The following is a 15,597-nucleotide window of genomic DNA, read 5'->3' as shown; positions in this document are numbered from 1 at the left end:
AGCAGACACTGATGGATAACCCTAGCGAAGATGTTGTTGTTGTTGTTGTGTTCTTCAGTCCTGAGACTGGTTTGATGCAGCTCTCCACGCTACTCTATCCAGTGCAAGTTTCTTCATCTCCCAGTACCTACTGCAACCTACATCCTTCTGAATCTGCTTGGTGTATTCATCTCTTGGTCTCCCTCTACGATTTTTACCCTCTACGCTGCCCTCCAATACTAAATTGGTGATCCCTTGATGCCTCAGAACATGTCCTATCAACCGATCCCTTCTTCTAGTCAAGTTGTGCCACAAACTTCTCTTCTCCCCAATCCTATTCAACACCTCCTCATTAGTAATATGATCTACCCATCTAATCTTCAGCATTCTCCTGCAGCACCACATTTCGAAAGCTTCTATTCTCTTCTTGTCTAAACTATTTATCGTCCATGTTTCACTTCCATACATGGCTACACTCCATACAAATACTTTCAGAAACAACTTCCTGACACTTACATCTATACTCGATGTTAACAAATTTTTCTTCTTCAGAAACGCTTTCCTTCCCATTGCCAGTCTACATTTTATATCCTCTCTACTTCGATCATCATCAGTTATTTTGCTCCCCAAATAGCAAAACTCCTTTACCACTTTAAGTGTCTCCAAATGGTTCAAATGGCTCTGAGCACTATGGGACTCAACATCTTAGGTCATAAGTCCCCTAGAACTTAGAACTACTTAAACCCAACTAACCTAAGGACATCACACACACCCATGCCCGAGGCAGGATTCGAACCTGCGACCGTAGCAGTCCCGCGGTTCCGGACTGCAGCGCCAGAACCGCACGGCCACCGCGGCCGGCTTAAGTGTCTCATTTCCTAATCTAATACCCTCAGCATCACCCGACTTAATTTGACTACATTCCATTATCCTCGTTTTGCTTTTGTTGATGTTCAACTTATATCCTCCTTTCAAGACACTATCAATTCCGTTCAACTGCTCTTCCAAGTCCTTTGCTGTCTCTGACAGAATTACAATGTCATCGGCGAACCTCAAAGTTTTTATTTCTGCTCCATGGATTTTAATACCTACTCCGAATTTTTCTTTTGTTTCCTTCACTGCTTGCTCAACATACAGATTGAATAACATCGGGGAGAGGCTACAACCCTGTCTCACTCCCTTCCCAACCACTGCTTCCCTTTCATGCCCCTTAACTCTTATAACTGCCATTTGGTTTCTATAGAAATTGTAAATAGCCTTTCGCTCCCTGTATTTTATCCCTACCACCTTCAGAATTTGAAAGAGAGCGAAGATATGGCCTGCAAATGGCAAAATACATTGAGATAAGCAACTTTGACAAAGGGCAGATTATTATTACGGAAAGCCTGTAAACGAGTGTCTCTAAAATGGCGAAGCTGGTCGAATGTTCACGTGCTACTCTCGTGAGCATCTACGGAAAGAGGTAGGAGGGCAGTGAAACTACCACTTGGCGCTAAATGATTGGAGGTCCACGACTCTTCACAGAACATGGGGCTCGGAGACTTGTCTGCTCTTGTAGGAAAGTAGATAGTGATCTGTGGCATCTCTACAGAAAGAGTACAATGCTGGTACAAGCAGAAGTGTTTCGGAGCAGACCGTTCATCGTACACTGTTGAACATGAAGCCCCGCATCAGACCACCTCTACGTGTTCACATGTTGGCCCAACGACACTGTCAATTACGATTGCAGTGGGCTGCGGACCATAGGGATTCGACTGTCTATCAATGGAAACGTGTCGGCTCTTCGGGTGAATCACATTTTTGCTACACGAGGTCGGTGGTCGTCTCGACAAACGCCGTCATCGACATGAACAGTGGCTCGAAACGTGCAGCGTGCAGCGGACGCAGGCTAGTGGGAGCAATGTAATGCAGTGGGAGACATTCTCCTACGCTTGCATGGGTCGTGTGGTAGTAATCGAATACACGCTGGCAGATGCGAACCACCTGCATTCCTTCATATTTGATGTCTTCGCCGACGGCTAAGTTACCGTTCAGCAGTATAACTGCCCGTGTCTCGGTGCCAAAACAGTGCTACAGCGGTTTGAGGAGGATAATATGAACTCACGTTGACGTCTCGGCGACAAATTCGCCTGATGTAAATTCTATGGAACCCATCTGTGTCGCTTTCGGGCGTCATCACCCCGTACCCAAATCAGCGGCCGGTTATTTACGCAAATTACATGACCTCTGTGTAGACATCCAGTGCCACATATCTTCACAGACCTACCAACAAGCTGTCGGATCCCTGATACGCAGAATCAGTGATGTATTTCGTTCCAAAGATGAACAGACAAGCTATTAAGCAATTGGTCATAATGTTTTGCCTCATCAGTGTAATTTACTACCTGATATTTTATACAGGATCGTAACTGCACCATTAAGTGTATTACACCTGTCAGTATAGACTAAACATTTTGCTTCCACACGTCCACACTTCAACACCTGACCTGCTGTGCAGAGGAAAATAAGCATTAATCGCTTGCTCTTGCCACATGTACTTGGAAGATGTAACCAGCCTAAAAAAATACTAATCTTAATGGCTGTAATATTATTAGTCTGCAAATGAAGTACATACTGACGTAATGTTGTTCAGTGCACTGTCCTCAGACATCAAGAAAAATATCTACCCTTATACCCCTAATATGCTGTATATATATATATATATATATATATATATATATATATATATATATATATATATATATATATATATACCCTTATACCCCTAATATGCTGTATATATATATATATATATATATATATATATATATATATATATATATATCTACCCTTATACCCCTAATATGCTGTATATATATATATATATATATATATATATATATAATACACCGTCCGCACGAGCTAAGTTGATACTAGGAGCGGCGACTGATGGGAGCGACCGTAAATGGGGAATGCCTTTACGGTCTCTGCCATCAGCCACCGCGCCGAGTGTCAGGTTAGTTTGTGCCGACAGTATTACAAGTACTGAAAAGCGACCGTAAATGGGGAATGCCTTTACGGTCTCTGCCATCAGCCACCGCGCCGAGTGTCAGGTTAGTTTGTGCCGACAGTATTACAAGTACTGAAATAGTACTTATAAAAATTACGAAACATTCTGGTACTACAACTACAGTTTATCACTACAAGACTACTATAAACCCCTTAAGCCATTTCCCAACTACTAATAGTACTACTGGTTCTACAGATTCTCTTTTGCTTATGTTCATTATTAGTGTGTATCTAAACTGCTACTGGATCTTCCTCAATATTACTCTGAGTAACAGCCATTATCTACTTTATTCCTTTGGCATCGGACAACACGTCAGCAGCATTCCACTATAACAAGCAATTCCACTATTCACTGTTACATCTTCGAATCAGCACTTCCATCACCATTTCGGCCAACACAATGTAAATTCTTGAGAAACTGTATCGAACATTGCGGGAATGTTTCTCTTACCCATCCATACTAACTTACATTTACCCAAATTTACAGCATCCTGAATCTCCTACACTCAATCAAGGATGTCTTCCCTGTACGCAACAGCGCCATCAGAAAACGGTTTCAGATTGCTGCCCACCCTATCCGAATGATCTTTTATCTGGGGGAAGAACAGGAGTGGTCGTATCACTTTTCCAGGGCACACCTGACGTTGCCTTTCTCCTGATGAACACTCGTCGTCCAGGACATCAAATTGGGTTCTGTTATTCAAAAAGTCTTTTAAGTCTGTCATTTATTTGAAAACGTATTCCGTATTCTCGAACATTTGTTAACACTTTACACCTTTACAGTGTGGTACAGCGTCCAACACTTCCCCGAAATCTTGGAACAGAAAATTAACTTCAATAGTTCTTTTTATGTATGGGTACATAGCCGATGTAAATTTCTTAATGGAAGTCTTTTTCCTGCACAGGCTGTTCTTTTATTCATAAATGAACAGTTTGTTTCGTTATTTAGGAATTTGCTAATTTCGCCTTCCTTGGGCATTATCAAATTTCATGACAATGTAAACTGTTATGCTTGCAGCAGGCTATAATCTATACATTGCGTGAAGAAGAAAAAGGCATGTGATAGCGTCTGTAATAATAGTTGTGCACAACTATAGTAGGTGCGGGTGCAACTATTCCGCATGGCGCGGTCAAAGGTGGGTGGGGCGGGAAGAGGATAAAGTGTACCTACTAATTTCTTTGATATACATAGTGTTTAATTTGAAGACGTTGACCACGACTTTTTATGTGCTATGTATGCTGGTACGGTGACAAAGCATGTATAAGGGCTGCACCTTTTTTCATTTTGCGTACATGCTTAATACCCGTGATAGTTGTGCCTGTACTTATTATAGCTGTGCGACAATCTTATTAGGGATGCTATCACATGTTGCTTTTTTTTCTTTCACACCGGTATGCTGCTGGAATAACTATGTTTATCATAATGAAAGCTGATAATGCCCAGTGGGCGAATTAGCTAAATACTTGATAATGAAATAAACTCAGTTGTTATTTGTTTTCTCCATCTTAAGCATACTGCAGGTTAAGAGTGTTATGTATCAGACACGTTCTGATTTTGTTTAAGAAACATCATCAGTGGTCTTTGGTTTTTAATATTCTTTTTTACGTGTTCTGAAGCAGAAACGTTTTTTCCTCTTTGTTAGGAGAGGGTGAAGTCGAGAAAGCTTGGTTGCACTTTCCTCCTTTGTGATTTTGCTGGATGCAAAACTGATTCTACTACAGTAAAATTTCAATGAAGACAACTTTTTGTGAATAGTTACGAAAGTGAAGTGAAGTGCAAAAAAATGAAATGCAGCGGAAGCAAAAGTGGATTCCTAAAAGCCGAAAAATCGCGAAAGGTTAAAAGCCAATTAATTTTTATCATCAGTATTTGCTAAAACGAGCGACAAGCCTTTCCACTTCAGAGCATGTAAAAAAGATCATTAAATACCAGCGACCACTGATGGTGCTTTGTCAATAAAAACAAAACGCATCTGATGTAGAACGCTCTTAAGCTGCAGTACACTAAAGACAAAAAACAAAAAAAAATCATATATACGACGGGATTTGGAAAAGTAAGTTACATATTATTATGGGAGGCCAAATAACTTTTATTGAATGCCGCCACACGCTTTAAAGTAACACAGATACGTGACATTGTTTTTCAACGTAGTCATTAAGTCGGTCGTTGTAAACGACTGTCGAAACGTTCTGGTAACTCTTAAAGTCCTCAACCGCAGAAAACCGCTCTTTGGTGACAGACTCATTCGAGAACCGTTGTGCGAACGTTTTCACCGTCGGAAAATCTGCGACTGCTGCAAATTAGTGCCTCAGCTACCTAGGCTTTGTCGTCTTTGGCCGATGTCGATGGCCTCACTTCCTGATCAACATCAACCACGTCTGTGCGGCCTCGGTCAAATCGTTGGCCCCATTTGACTACGGCTGGACGCGGCACTGCATTTGCTCCATACACCGCCACAATTTCCCGATGCATCTGTGTGCAATTTAGACGTTTTGCCCACAAGAATCGTACTGTCCCACGTAGTTCAACTTTGGAGTACGTTTCCTGTTGCCTACGTTTCTTGTTGCCGTGCCATTTTATTCACACTTAATGGTGCACCTGTTATCCGTACCGCACCAGAACTGTGCCTGCAGGAATCACAGAACACGTACTCTCTTCTGACAATGTGCCACTCTTATCACTGAGTAGTTTTAGCGGGGAACGAAATGTATTACTTTTTTCACTCGTATTTAACGTCTACCTACTGCCGATGATGGCCATTATAAAAAAAAAAAAGTGTTTAGTTCGAAATACAAGAACAGCCTACGCAGGAGAATTACTTCCATTAAGAAATTTATATCTGTCTGTTGCCCTGCATCCACGCTTGGAAGGGCGTCATGTGTGAACGAAGAAAGAAGTTTAAGTTTAGCGAGTTGGAATACTTGATAAGGGCCATCTACTACACGGTTTGAAGTTGTTTATCTCCTACTGCAGGCTGTGCTGTTAATGTCAGCATCGGACTTGAATGACAAGAATCGTGGCTGCGATCAGAGGTGAGGGCATATGTGGCGTTATCTGCGGGCTGTCAACGAGGGACGGTCTCACAAAGACAGCCGCTGTCGCCGTCACCTCCCGCCGATGGCGGATAACGCCTGCCGGAATCTGCAATTCCGTCCTTTTGTGTCCTTCACCTCCTGACGTCCTGCCGGCACATCGTGTAGTTCGATTTTCCACCGAGGACATACATTTCTGTTACCACTCTCTTATAGTTTATTATACTGAACACGACGCGTTCCAACACTTTATGGTTATCTCATTCTTAGCTGCTTAAAGCTTTACAGCATCGCCATAGAGTATTTGTCGCAAACGAGTGAGGTGTCTATTTGGGCCTCAGAAACTTATTAGTTTCGTCTTCTCTGGTGGATACATAAACCAATTCTGGAGCCGGAAACTCTTCTTAATGTTGGATTAATGCTTCTCGGTATATTTAAACTTTCAACGACTTCCTCTGTCATCTTCTAACTGTCGCACTAATAAGCCATATGGTACTTCGTTTGTAGTTGGCAGAGTCACGTCACGAAACCGTATACAGATCTTACGGGACTGAAAATTGAGGCCTTGAGTTCATAGACGACACAATGCCTGGGTAGCACTGAAGAAAGCTCGACTGTTACTGTTTTATAGCACTCTCCAAGGCAGTCTTTCCTGTGATAGGCTTTTCATCTTGTTAGGGTACCATCTGGTACCCTTACTAAAGATCGATCAGTTCATTTTCTGTGACTGCAACACCTCTGACGTGCTAGAAGCTTCTGAAACGACGGAGGAATCGCAGGTAGACTGTTCACATTGGAGTGAGCCACTCAGTGGTTAATGGGCAGGAATAACGATCGGGCTGCGGTCCAAAAGGGCGGACAAATTTCCTAAGGAAGGGAACACGTAGAAAACGCGATGAAGTACGACGCTAATGAAGACAGTAATAAGGAGGAGTATTTGAGTGTGTTCGTGGTTGAACATTCAGAAAAGTAGATAGGGGGAGAATTTACAGCATCGGAATATTTATTGCGCCCTACTTACTGCATTCAGCCATTGATCTCCCTCTACAGTTTTTATCCTCATATGTTCCTCCTCCCACTATTTCACTCCCTTACTAAATTAATTATTCCTTCATATCCTAGTATGTGTTCTATCATTTTATCACTTCTTTTAATCAATTTGAACCATAAAGCTCTTTTCTCCCCAATTCTAATATTTACCTCTTGATTAGTTTCTCTGTATACTCACCTAGTGTTTACCATTCCTCTGCACGACATTTCAAAAGCTTCTATTCTCTTCGTATCCGGTACTATACATCGTACATTTTTCACTTACACATAAGGTGATACTCAAGACAGATAATTTCAGGAAAGACTTCACAACACTTAAATTTATATGTACTATTTTATTTCTCTTTTTCAGGGAAGTTTTCTTGCTTTTACCAGTCGATATTTTTTATATTGTCTTTACTTCTGCTGCCCAAACAGCAAAACTCATCTACTACTTTTAGCGTTCCTGTTCTTAATTTCATCCTGCGTGCATCATCTGAGTTAATTAAATTACATTGCATTACTCTCGTTTTACATTTATTTGTAAGCATTTATTTATAACCATTTTTCAAGTCACTAACAAGTTCGCCGCTCGGGGTAGCCGCGCGGTCTAGGGCGCCTTATCACGGTCCGTGCGGCTCCCCCGTCGGAGGTTCGAGTCCTCCCTTGGGCATGGGTGTGTGTGTTGTCCTTAGTGTAAGTTAGTTTAAGCTAGATTAAGTAGTGCGTAAGCTTAAGGGCCGATGACCTCAGCAGTTTGGTCCCATAAGACCTTCCCACAAATTTCCAATTTACCAATAGGTTCCTTCTGCTGACATTCCAATTTCTTTGCCGTCTCCGAGAGAAATGAAATGCCATCACAAACTTTAAAAATTCTTTTTTCCTTCTGGATTTTAACTTCCTTAGTTTCCTTTACTGCTTGCTCAGTGCACTTACTGAATAACACGAGGGGTAACTTACAATGTCGTTTGATTCCGTTCTCAATTACTGTCTATGTTTCATGTCCTTCGACTCTTAGAAATGAACCCCTCTTCTTTACCTAGGTGTATTTTATTTCCGATAACTTCAGAATTCCAAATAGTTCGTTCGAATCAACGTTGTCAGAAGCTTCTTTGTAAATATAAAAATACTGGTTTCTCCTTTCAACACCCTATCTTCTAAAATAAGACTTGGGATTAATGGTGTCTCTCGTGTTCCTACATTTCTCAGGAATTCAAACTGATTTTCCCCTATTTGGCCTCTACTAGTAGTGCCATCCATTTGCATATAAGTCGTGTTAGTATTTTATAATCACGACTTGTAATCCGATAGTCGTGTAATACGTACATCTTTCAGCATCTGCCTTTTTTAATATTGCGATAATACATTCTCTCTGTGTAACATTATTTTTCGGTATGTCCTTATAAATAGAATGTGTAAAAAGCGTCACGGAGAACATTACCTGGAAGAAACGGATTGTATTAATCCGAAAACAGCCTCTAGTAAAATATGAAGAACCCACTTTTGCCATGCGTTAGTTTATTCATGTTTGGGTCTAAAACCTCAGTGTAGCTTCTAAACGATGAAACTATTTTTAAAAACCACAGTAGGCTGTCAGTTTTATTATGCAACGTGCCGTTATTTCATCACGTATACAGGGTGAATCGCCTAAAACTTGCACCGCAAATATTGTGGAAATGGAAAGTGCTATTGATGTGCGGTTTTCACAGTATGGATTGATAGTCAGAGGCTTGTATTGTTAGGCAATAAACAGACTGTAATAATACTTAGAACGTGTATTTTTGTGCAAACATACACTTTTTTAAACGGTACAATGCCTGATGACATCAACAAACTGAAATTAGGCTACACTAGAATGTCAGTGGTATTTGTTGGAGGATTCTAGTGCGAGTCGTTTATGAGATATCGTATTCTGAAAACTTACCACATCGACACTTGTTTGTGCCATTTAACGTGCGTAGTTGCTACGTACGAGTTGTTATGTTTGCTCACAGTGTGTTTATGTGTTCCTTACGTGCACTGCGACTTGCTAGTCAGTTACTGTGTGACAGTCCAGGCAACAGGTCGTGAGTGGACCATGGGATTTACCAATGCAGAAAAAAGACGACGTGCTCATCGTGTATGGAGAGTGTATGAAGAACGCAGTTCTTCTACGGTGTATACGGAAAGCTATCCTAATAAACGTCAGGCATCTCGGCAATTATTTATCAACCTCTTCAACAAGTTACGTGAAAGTGATAGCGTAACAACCAAACAAAGTAACAGAAGGAAACAAGTGACGAGTAAAGAGGGGGAAACTAACGTTCTTGCTTCTGTTGCATTTAGCTCCCGCGCTACTGCACGAGGAAGTAGCATGAGTCAGACAAGTGTCCTACGCATTCTACATTGACTGAGGTTCCACCCCTATCACATCTCTCTGCATCTATAGCTGCTTGGGAACGATTATCAGAATCGTGCTAAGTTCTGTACGCGGGCATCGAGACAGGATACTCCGGATGTATCATGTATCTTGTTTAGCAATGAAGCCACATTTTCCAATCGTGGCCTGGTTAACCGCCGAAACATGGACTGTTGGTCTGTTGAAAATCCTCGTTGGCTTCGTCAGGAGGAACGTCAGCGTCCATGGAGTGTAAACGTGCGGTCCGGGACCGTGCGACTGCTACGGTTGCAGGTTCGAATCCTGCCTCGGGCATGGATGTGTGTGATGTCCTTAGGTTAGTTAGGTTTAAGTAGTTCTAAGTTCTAGGGGACTTATGACCACAGCAGTTGAGTCCCATAGTGCTCAGAGCCATTTGAACCATTTTTGTAAACGTGCGGTGTGGGATAGTAAACCATCAGCTCCTATGCCCGTTTTTCCTAGCAGTTCGTCTTCCATGGATGTTAGAAGACTTCCCTCTCCAGACTAGGAGGAGCCTGTGGTACCAACATGACTCCCGCCCAGCCCTTAGTGCATGAAGTACTGCAACATGTCTTCAAGGGTCGTTTCCAATCGTTGCACTGGACGCAGAGGACGTGTACCTTACAAGCCCGTTCCCCGGATCTGACGCCTGTAGACTTTTTTCTAAGGGGAAAGCTGAAAGATGCTGTATTCAAGGACATATCAACTACACACGATGATACGCAACGACGTATTACTGCAGCCTGCTCGGACATTTCCGCTGAAATGCTATCACGCATGCAACAGTCTTTACGTACAAGCCTAGAAGCGTGTGTGCCCCTGCCGATGGTCAAATGGTTCAAATGGCTCTGAGCACTATGGGACTCAACATCTCAGGTCATAAGTCCCCTAGAACTTAGAACTACTTAAACCTAACTAACCTAAGGACATCACACACACCCATGCCCGAGGCAGGATTCGAACCTGCGACCGTAGCAGTCCCGCGGTTCCGGACTGCAGCGCCAGAACCGCTAGACCACCGCGGCCGGCGCCGATGGTCATTTTGAACACAACCTGTGATGGTAATTGTCTCGTTACTGGTTAGAAACCCCATAACTAGTGTATGCACTCGTTGTTCTTTAGTGTGTATGACCACAGGTATTGTACAAGATGGAGGGAACTTATCAAAATACGATATCTCGTAAATGACTCGCATTAGAATCGTGCAATAAACACCACTGACATTCTAATTAACCCCACTTCTAGTCTGTTAGTGTCAGTAGGCATTGTCTCATTCAATAAAGTATATGTTTGCACGAAAAATTCACTTTCTAAGTATTACTATTATCTGTTCATTGGCTACCAATACGAGTCCCTGACTACCAATTCATTCTGTGAAAACCGCACGTCAATAGCTTCTTCCATTCCGCAATATTTGCGGTGCACTTTTAGGTGATTCATCTGGTATATTTCGTATTTCTACGCATTAATGTCAAATATGTGTATGGTGCAAGAAAGGCACTTTGCATAATAAAACTGAGAGCCTACAGTGGCTTTTAAAATGGTTTCAGCATTTAGAAACTGTCTTGCATAATGGTGCCATTATCAAGACTTCTCCATTCGTCAGCTTGTGAGATGTGTGACTCTGCTACAGCAAAAACCAGACGTTTTTTCTCCATTGTCGCGTGTGCAAGCAGGCGTAGCGTAAGCTACTCGACCCACGCAGCGTTAAGGCGAGCATGGAAGTGCGCCAGTTGACTCTCTCGCCCTTGCACTGTACACTCTCCCCTCGCAAGATTCCAAGAGCCCTCCACAAGTGCGCCTCCCCCAGGACACATGTTCCAGCACAGCATTAGAAACACCACTGTCAGCCTTCCCGAGTTAATAACGCTAAAAAAAGTAAAGTACAGCAGTCGCTAGTCATCGTGCCAAGTGGAGAAAAACGAAATTCGTTGATGCATCCCACCATGTCAACTATGCCTAGTGTTGATTTGGTTCATCTTTTGTGTATTGTAACCTTTCTTAATTTCTCTGTTTGCACGGAAAAAATGGAGGGCATTTACGCCTTATACAGTTCATTATTTATTTATTTTTCTTCTTCCCACTCATGTTTCAGTACGCTATGTGCCATTTTCAGTATTTTTTTACCATCATTCGACCTCAGATAACACTATCTGTTATTTTGTACTGGTAATGTCATACGTAACATACTTTAAACAGCTTGTTACCTGCAACAAAATAAATGTTTGGCTTCTGGAGTCGTCTTCTTTATAAATAATCTTTTACTAGACGTGCTATAGAAATTCATTTTGTTTGCTACAGTTCTTTTAACTCTGACACATACATGCTAATGTTCTGATATTATTTCACAACGAAATCACTAAGTTTCTGCGGTCAGCTTTGTGGCTTCGTAATGAACCAAAATAAAGCAAGTATCAGCATGCGCGTGCCACAGTGAAAACAGCAATAGTGAAAAAAATAAGTTTTTATAGTATGTCTAGAACAACGGCAAAAACACCATGAAACCTTCCTGTCTCTTCTATACTTCTTTTGTTAATGATAACCTTCCCTTTTACAATTACCTATGTAACCTTCCCTTAGGATTTCTATCGCTTGCTTAATAATAACAAATGAAATCTTCCCTTTGAAATTTATTCTCTTTCTCAATCATCGCATACAAATTTAATTGCTGCTTATTAAAAGTGATTTTCTGATTATTTCGACGAAACATAGAATGTGTCGTCGTCGTGGCGGCCCTCAGTCGTTATCTGCAATAACCCAAAACTGTTCCTTACCTTTTTTTTATTGTTACTGGATCGCCATCTGACTGCTACATAGAACTACGACATGAATATACTTACTCTGGTTTACTATACTCTATTAACTGCTGGTGGGCTGTCATAATAAGTGGCTGTATTTATAACCAAAGCTGACGTTATTCTTTATTAGCAAAGCTGACGTTTTTCTTTAATTAATTTGACTGAAGTTACGTAATTCATAGTTACACTTTTTCTTGACAGCAATAAAATTTTTGCAAAGTTTTATGTTGATGGTTTTGGGATGGATTATAATCAGTAATGCAACATTGCTGGCAAAAATTAATTATATTCTGAAAACGCTTCAAATATTTACTGTTGGTAATGAAATGATTTTACAAACCTTCAGATGGGACTTACTTTTTACAATAATCTTACAGCTAGCATTGCGCAAACATACCTTCAGTAGTCTTGAGTTTCGCAAAGAAAATAATTTAATAATATTAGTTCCTCTTATGATAATAGTTAGTTGATGTCTCCGTACATCCTTTTATAATCTCTTGTAAATCATAGCTGGTGGCTGTCAGGCACACCGCTCCTCTCAACCTCTCGCTTCAGACCTGCTACCGACTCGCTTCACATCTCGCTTACTACTGACTTCCTACGAACGCTAAAGTGCGGTCTCTCCCGCCAACAGTGCTTTCTGGTGCAGACAATCCGTGCTACCACAATTATTTCCAACATGACAAATATTAATTATTCTTACTTAATCCTATTAATAAAATATAAACATCTTTCATAAATTGTGATTTGACAATAGACAATAGAAATATACACGTCTTACAACCATAGCACCTGAAAACAATTGTCTTTTTGCAGTTGTTTAAAGTATTTTGAATTTTACACTACTTCATAAGATACTAATAGTGTTATCGGAGACAGAAAAGCAGAGCGTGTTAAAGTGCCGCTTGCGGGTCGGGGATATGTGCCGGCCTCGGATCGAAGCGGCGCGGCGGATTAACACCGAGAGCGGTACGCAGGTCAACTGGCATGTGATTTTTTGACGGCTTCCCACATCCGACTAGGTGATTATTGGGCTGGTACCCAATTCCCGCCTCAGTTACACGATTCATAAACAGATCGAAAATTTTTGCTTGCTTTCACATGATACGCAGATAGCTGGGGGTGCACATATTCGGTCGCGGCGGAGGAGGGGGTTGGGAGGGGGAGGGGGGGAGTGGTGACAGGAAGGGCGTCCGGTCAGCGCTGAAAATTAACCACGCCGAACCCGTAAATAATCATGCCGAGCCTTTGTCGATGCGGAACAAAAGCACAAGAAAATGAAAGTTATCTGAGACAAAATAATTAAAAATACTTACGAAAATACATAAAATGCTTAACCATGTAAGGGGGTAACAAAAACAAATTATAATTTCAGTTTTGTACCTTGTAGCGATTTTACGTAAGGCAAATAATGTAAGTTAAAGGTTTGCGTGTACGTGAATATCTGGGCAGCTTAAATGTCTGGGCAATGAAGGAGGCGCCTTCAAGTAAGAGAAGCAGAACAACACACAGTACTTATGTAAATTCCGACGGCACAGGTTCAAATGGCTCTGAGCAGTATGGGACTTAACATCTGTGGTCATCAGTCCCCTAGAACTTAGAACTACTTAAACTTAACTAACCTAAGGACATCACACACACCCATGCCCGAGGCAGGATTAGAACCTGCGACCGTAACAGTCGCGCGGTTCCGGACTGAAGCGCCTAGAACTGCTCGGCCATCGCGGCCGGCGACGGCACAGGAAACTGGGATTAAATTCCTGAAACGTATCATGCTATGCATGAAAAAATGTAATTGTTGTAGCATCTATTAATCTGATCATTATCGATACAGTTGAAAGATTCTGCAGAAAGACGTTACACTTCAATGAAATTAGAAATAAATGAATTACGTTATGCATAAAGGGGAAATTTTCTCCAATTCTTTTGGCTGTTATGCGCTCATCGAAATTTACAATGAGCAACAAAAACCACAATTTCGTGTACCGTTTATTACCCTCTACATTTGCTTTAAGCGCGATCGGTGCTCTTAAATCGCACGCATGTTCTGCATAGATAGAAACGAAGCGTTGATGGACGCGATTTTGCGGATAAATGAGACGGTGATTAAATCTCGCTGATGGAGAGTACCATTGTCCGCTTGCGTGAGAGGTGCACAATGACTTCCTCTACTCAGCACCTTATCCTAAGAGAGGGCGCAGCGGCTCCTGCTGCCATCTTGGCCTTCGTTCTTCGTACGCAGGAGAGCTTGACATCATTATTGTAAATACTTAACGCCAGTATGCACTCAAAAAGAAAGAAACTAACTTTCAAGAAAACGCGCTTTTGACGACATTTCACAACTTTTTATTTCGCATGACCTAGATTTCTGCTTCCAAGTTCATTTTCTAGTCTTACAACTTTCTGTATATGTAAATAATGTATTGTCGTGCACTACGGATGGAAGAATTTAATACTACTAAAGTAATGTTGTGGTAATTCTGTACACATCGAGATATTAGAATGTACAACGAATAAGTAAAGTGATGATACGAGACATTTGTGGTGTAATGTCTGATATTGTTACGTGTAATAATGTTGTTTAGTGACTCACTGCACCACAGAGACAGTAGACTAGAATCTGGCCGCGCGAGATTCGCCGAGCGGTCAGGGGCGCTGCAGGCATGGACTGTGCGGTTGGTCCCAGCGGAGGTTCGAGTCCTCCCTCGGGCATGGGTGTGTGTGTTTGTCCTTAGGATAATTTAGGTTAAGTAGTGTGTAAGCTTAGGGACTGATGACCTTAGCAGTTAAGTCCCATTAGATTTCACACTCATTTGAACATTTTGAACTAGAATCTGTTCAACTACAAATACATGCAGTCCTCTATGACTAAAAGTGGAATGACTAAGTTTACGTGTAATAAGCGTGGCTCATGTTGTGTGAGAAGGCCGGGAAGATCTGTCTGCATCAGACTGAAGAAATAGTTTATATCCTGGAAACTCCTGAAAGCGGACTCCAATTTTGCGCATCGTTATTCGGAAACTATAGATATTCCACTGATGTCGAAATCTGGCATTAAGGAAAGAGGGAACATATACTTCAAAGAAATTAAAGGAGACCCTAGTTGATCTCTCTCTCTAAAATGGTTCAAATGGCTCTGAGCACTATGGGACTCAACATCTTAGGTCATAAGTTCCCTAGAACTTAGAACTACTTAAACTTAACTAACCTAAGGACATCACACATACCCATGCTCGAGGCAGGATTCGAACCTGCGACCGTAGCAGTCCCGCGGTTCCGGACTGCAGCGCCAGAACCGCACGGCCGATCTCT

At 41.7% G+C, this 15,597-nt stretch overlaps 1 protein-coding gene across 1 annotated transcript in view; it reads left to right on the top strand.

Moving 5' to 3' along the window:
• Window positions 1-15,597, top strand: part of LOC126249281 (single-minded homolog 1-like) — a 137,194-nt gene that overhangs the window by 28,711 nt on the left and 92,886 nt on the right. The gene's annotated exons all lie outside the window — the stretch shown is intronic.

Source organism: Schistocerca nitens, chromosome 3 (genome assembly GCF_023898315.1).
Source record: "Schistocerca nitens isolate TAMUIC-IGC-003100 chromosome 3, iqSchNite1.1, whole genome shotgun sequence".
NCBI lineage: Eukaryota > Metazoa > Arthropoda > Insecta > Orthoptera > Acrididae > Schistocerca > Schistocerca nitens.
This window is presented reverse-complemented; position numbering and strand designations above follow the sequence as displayed.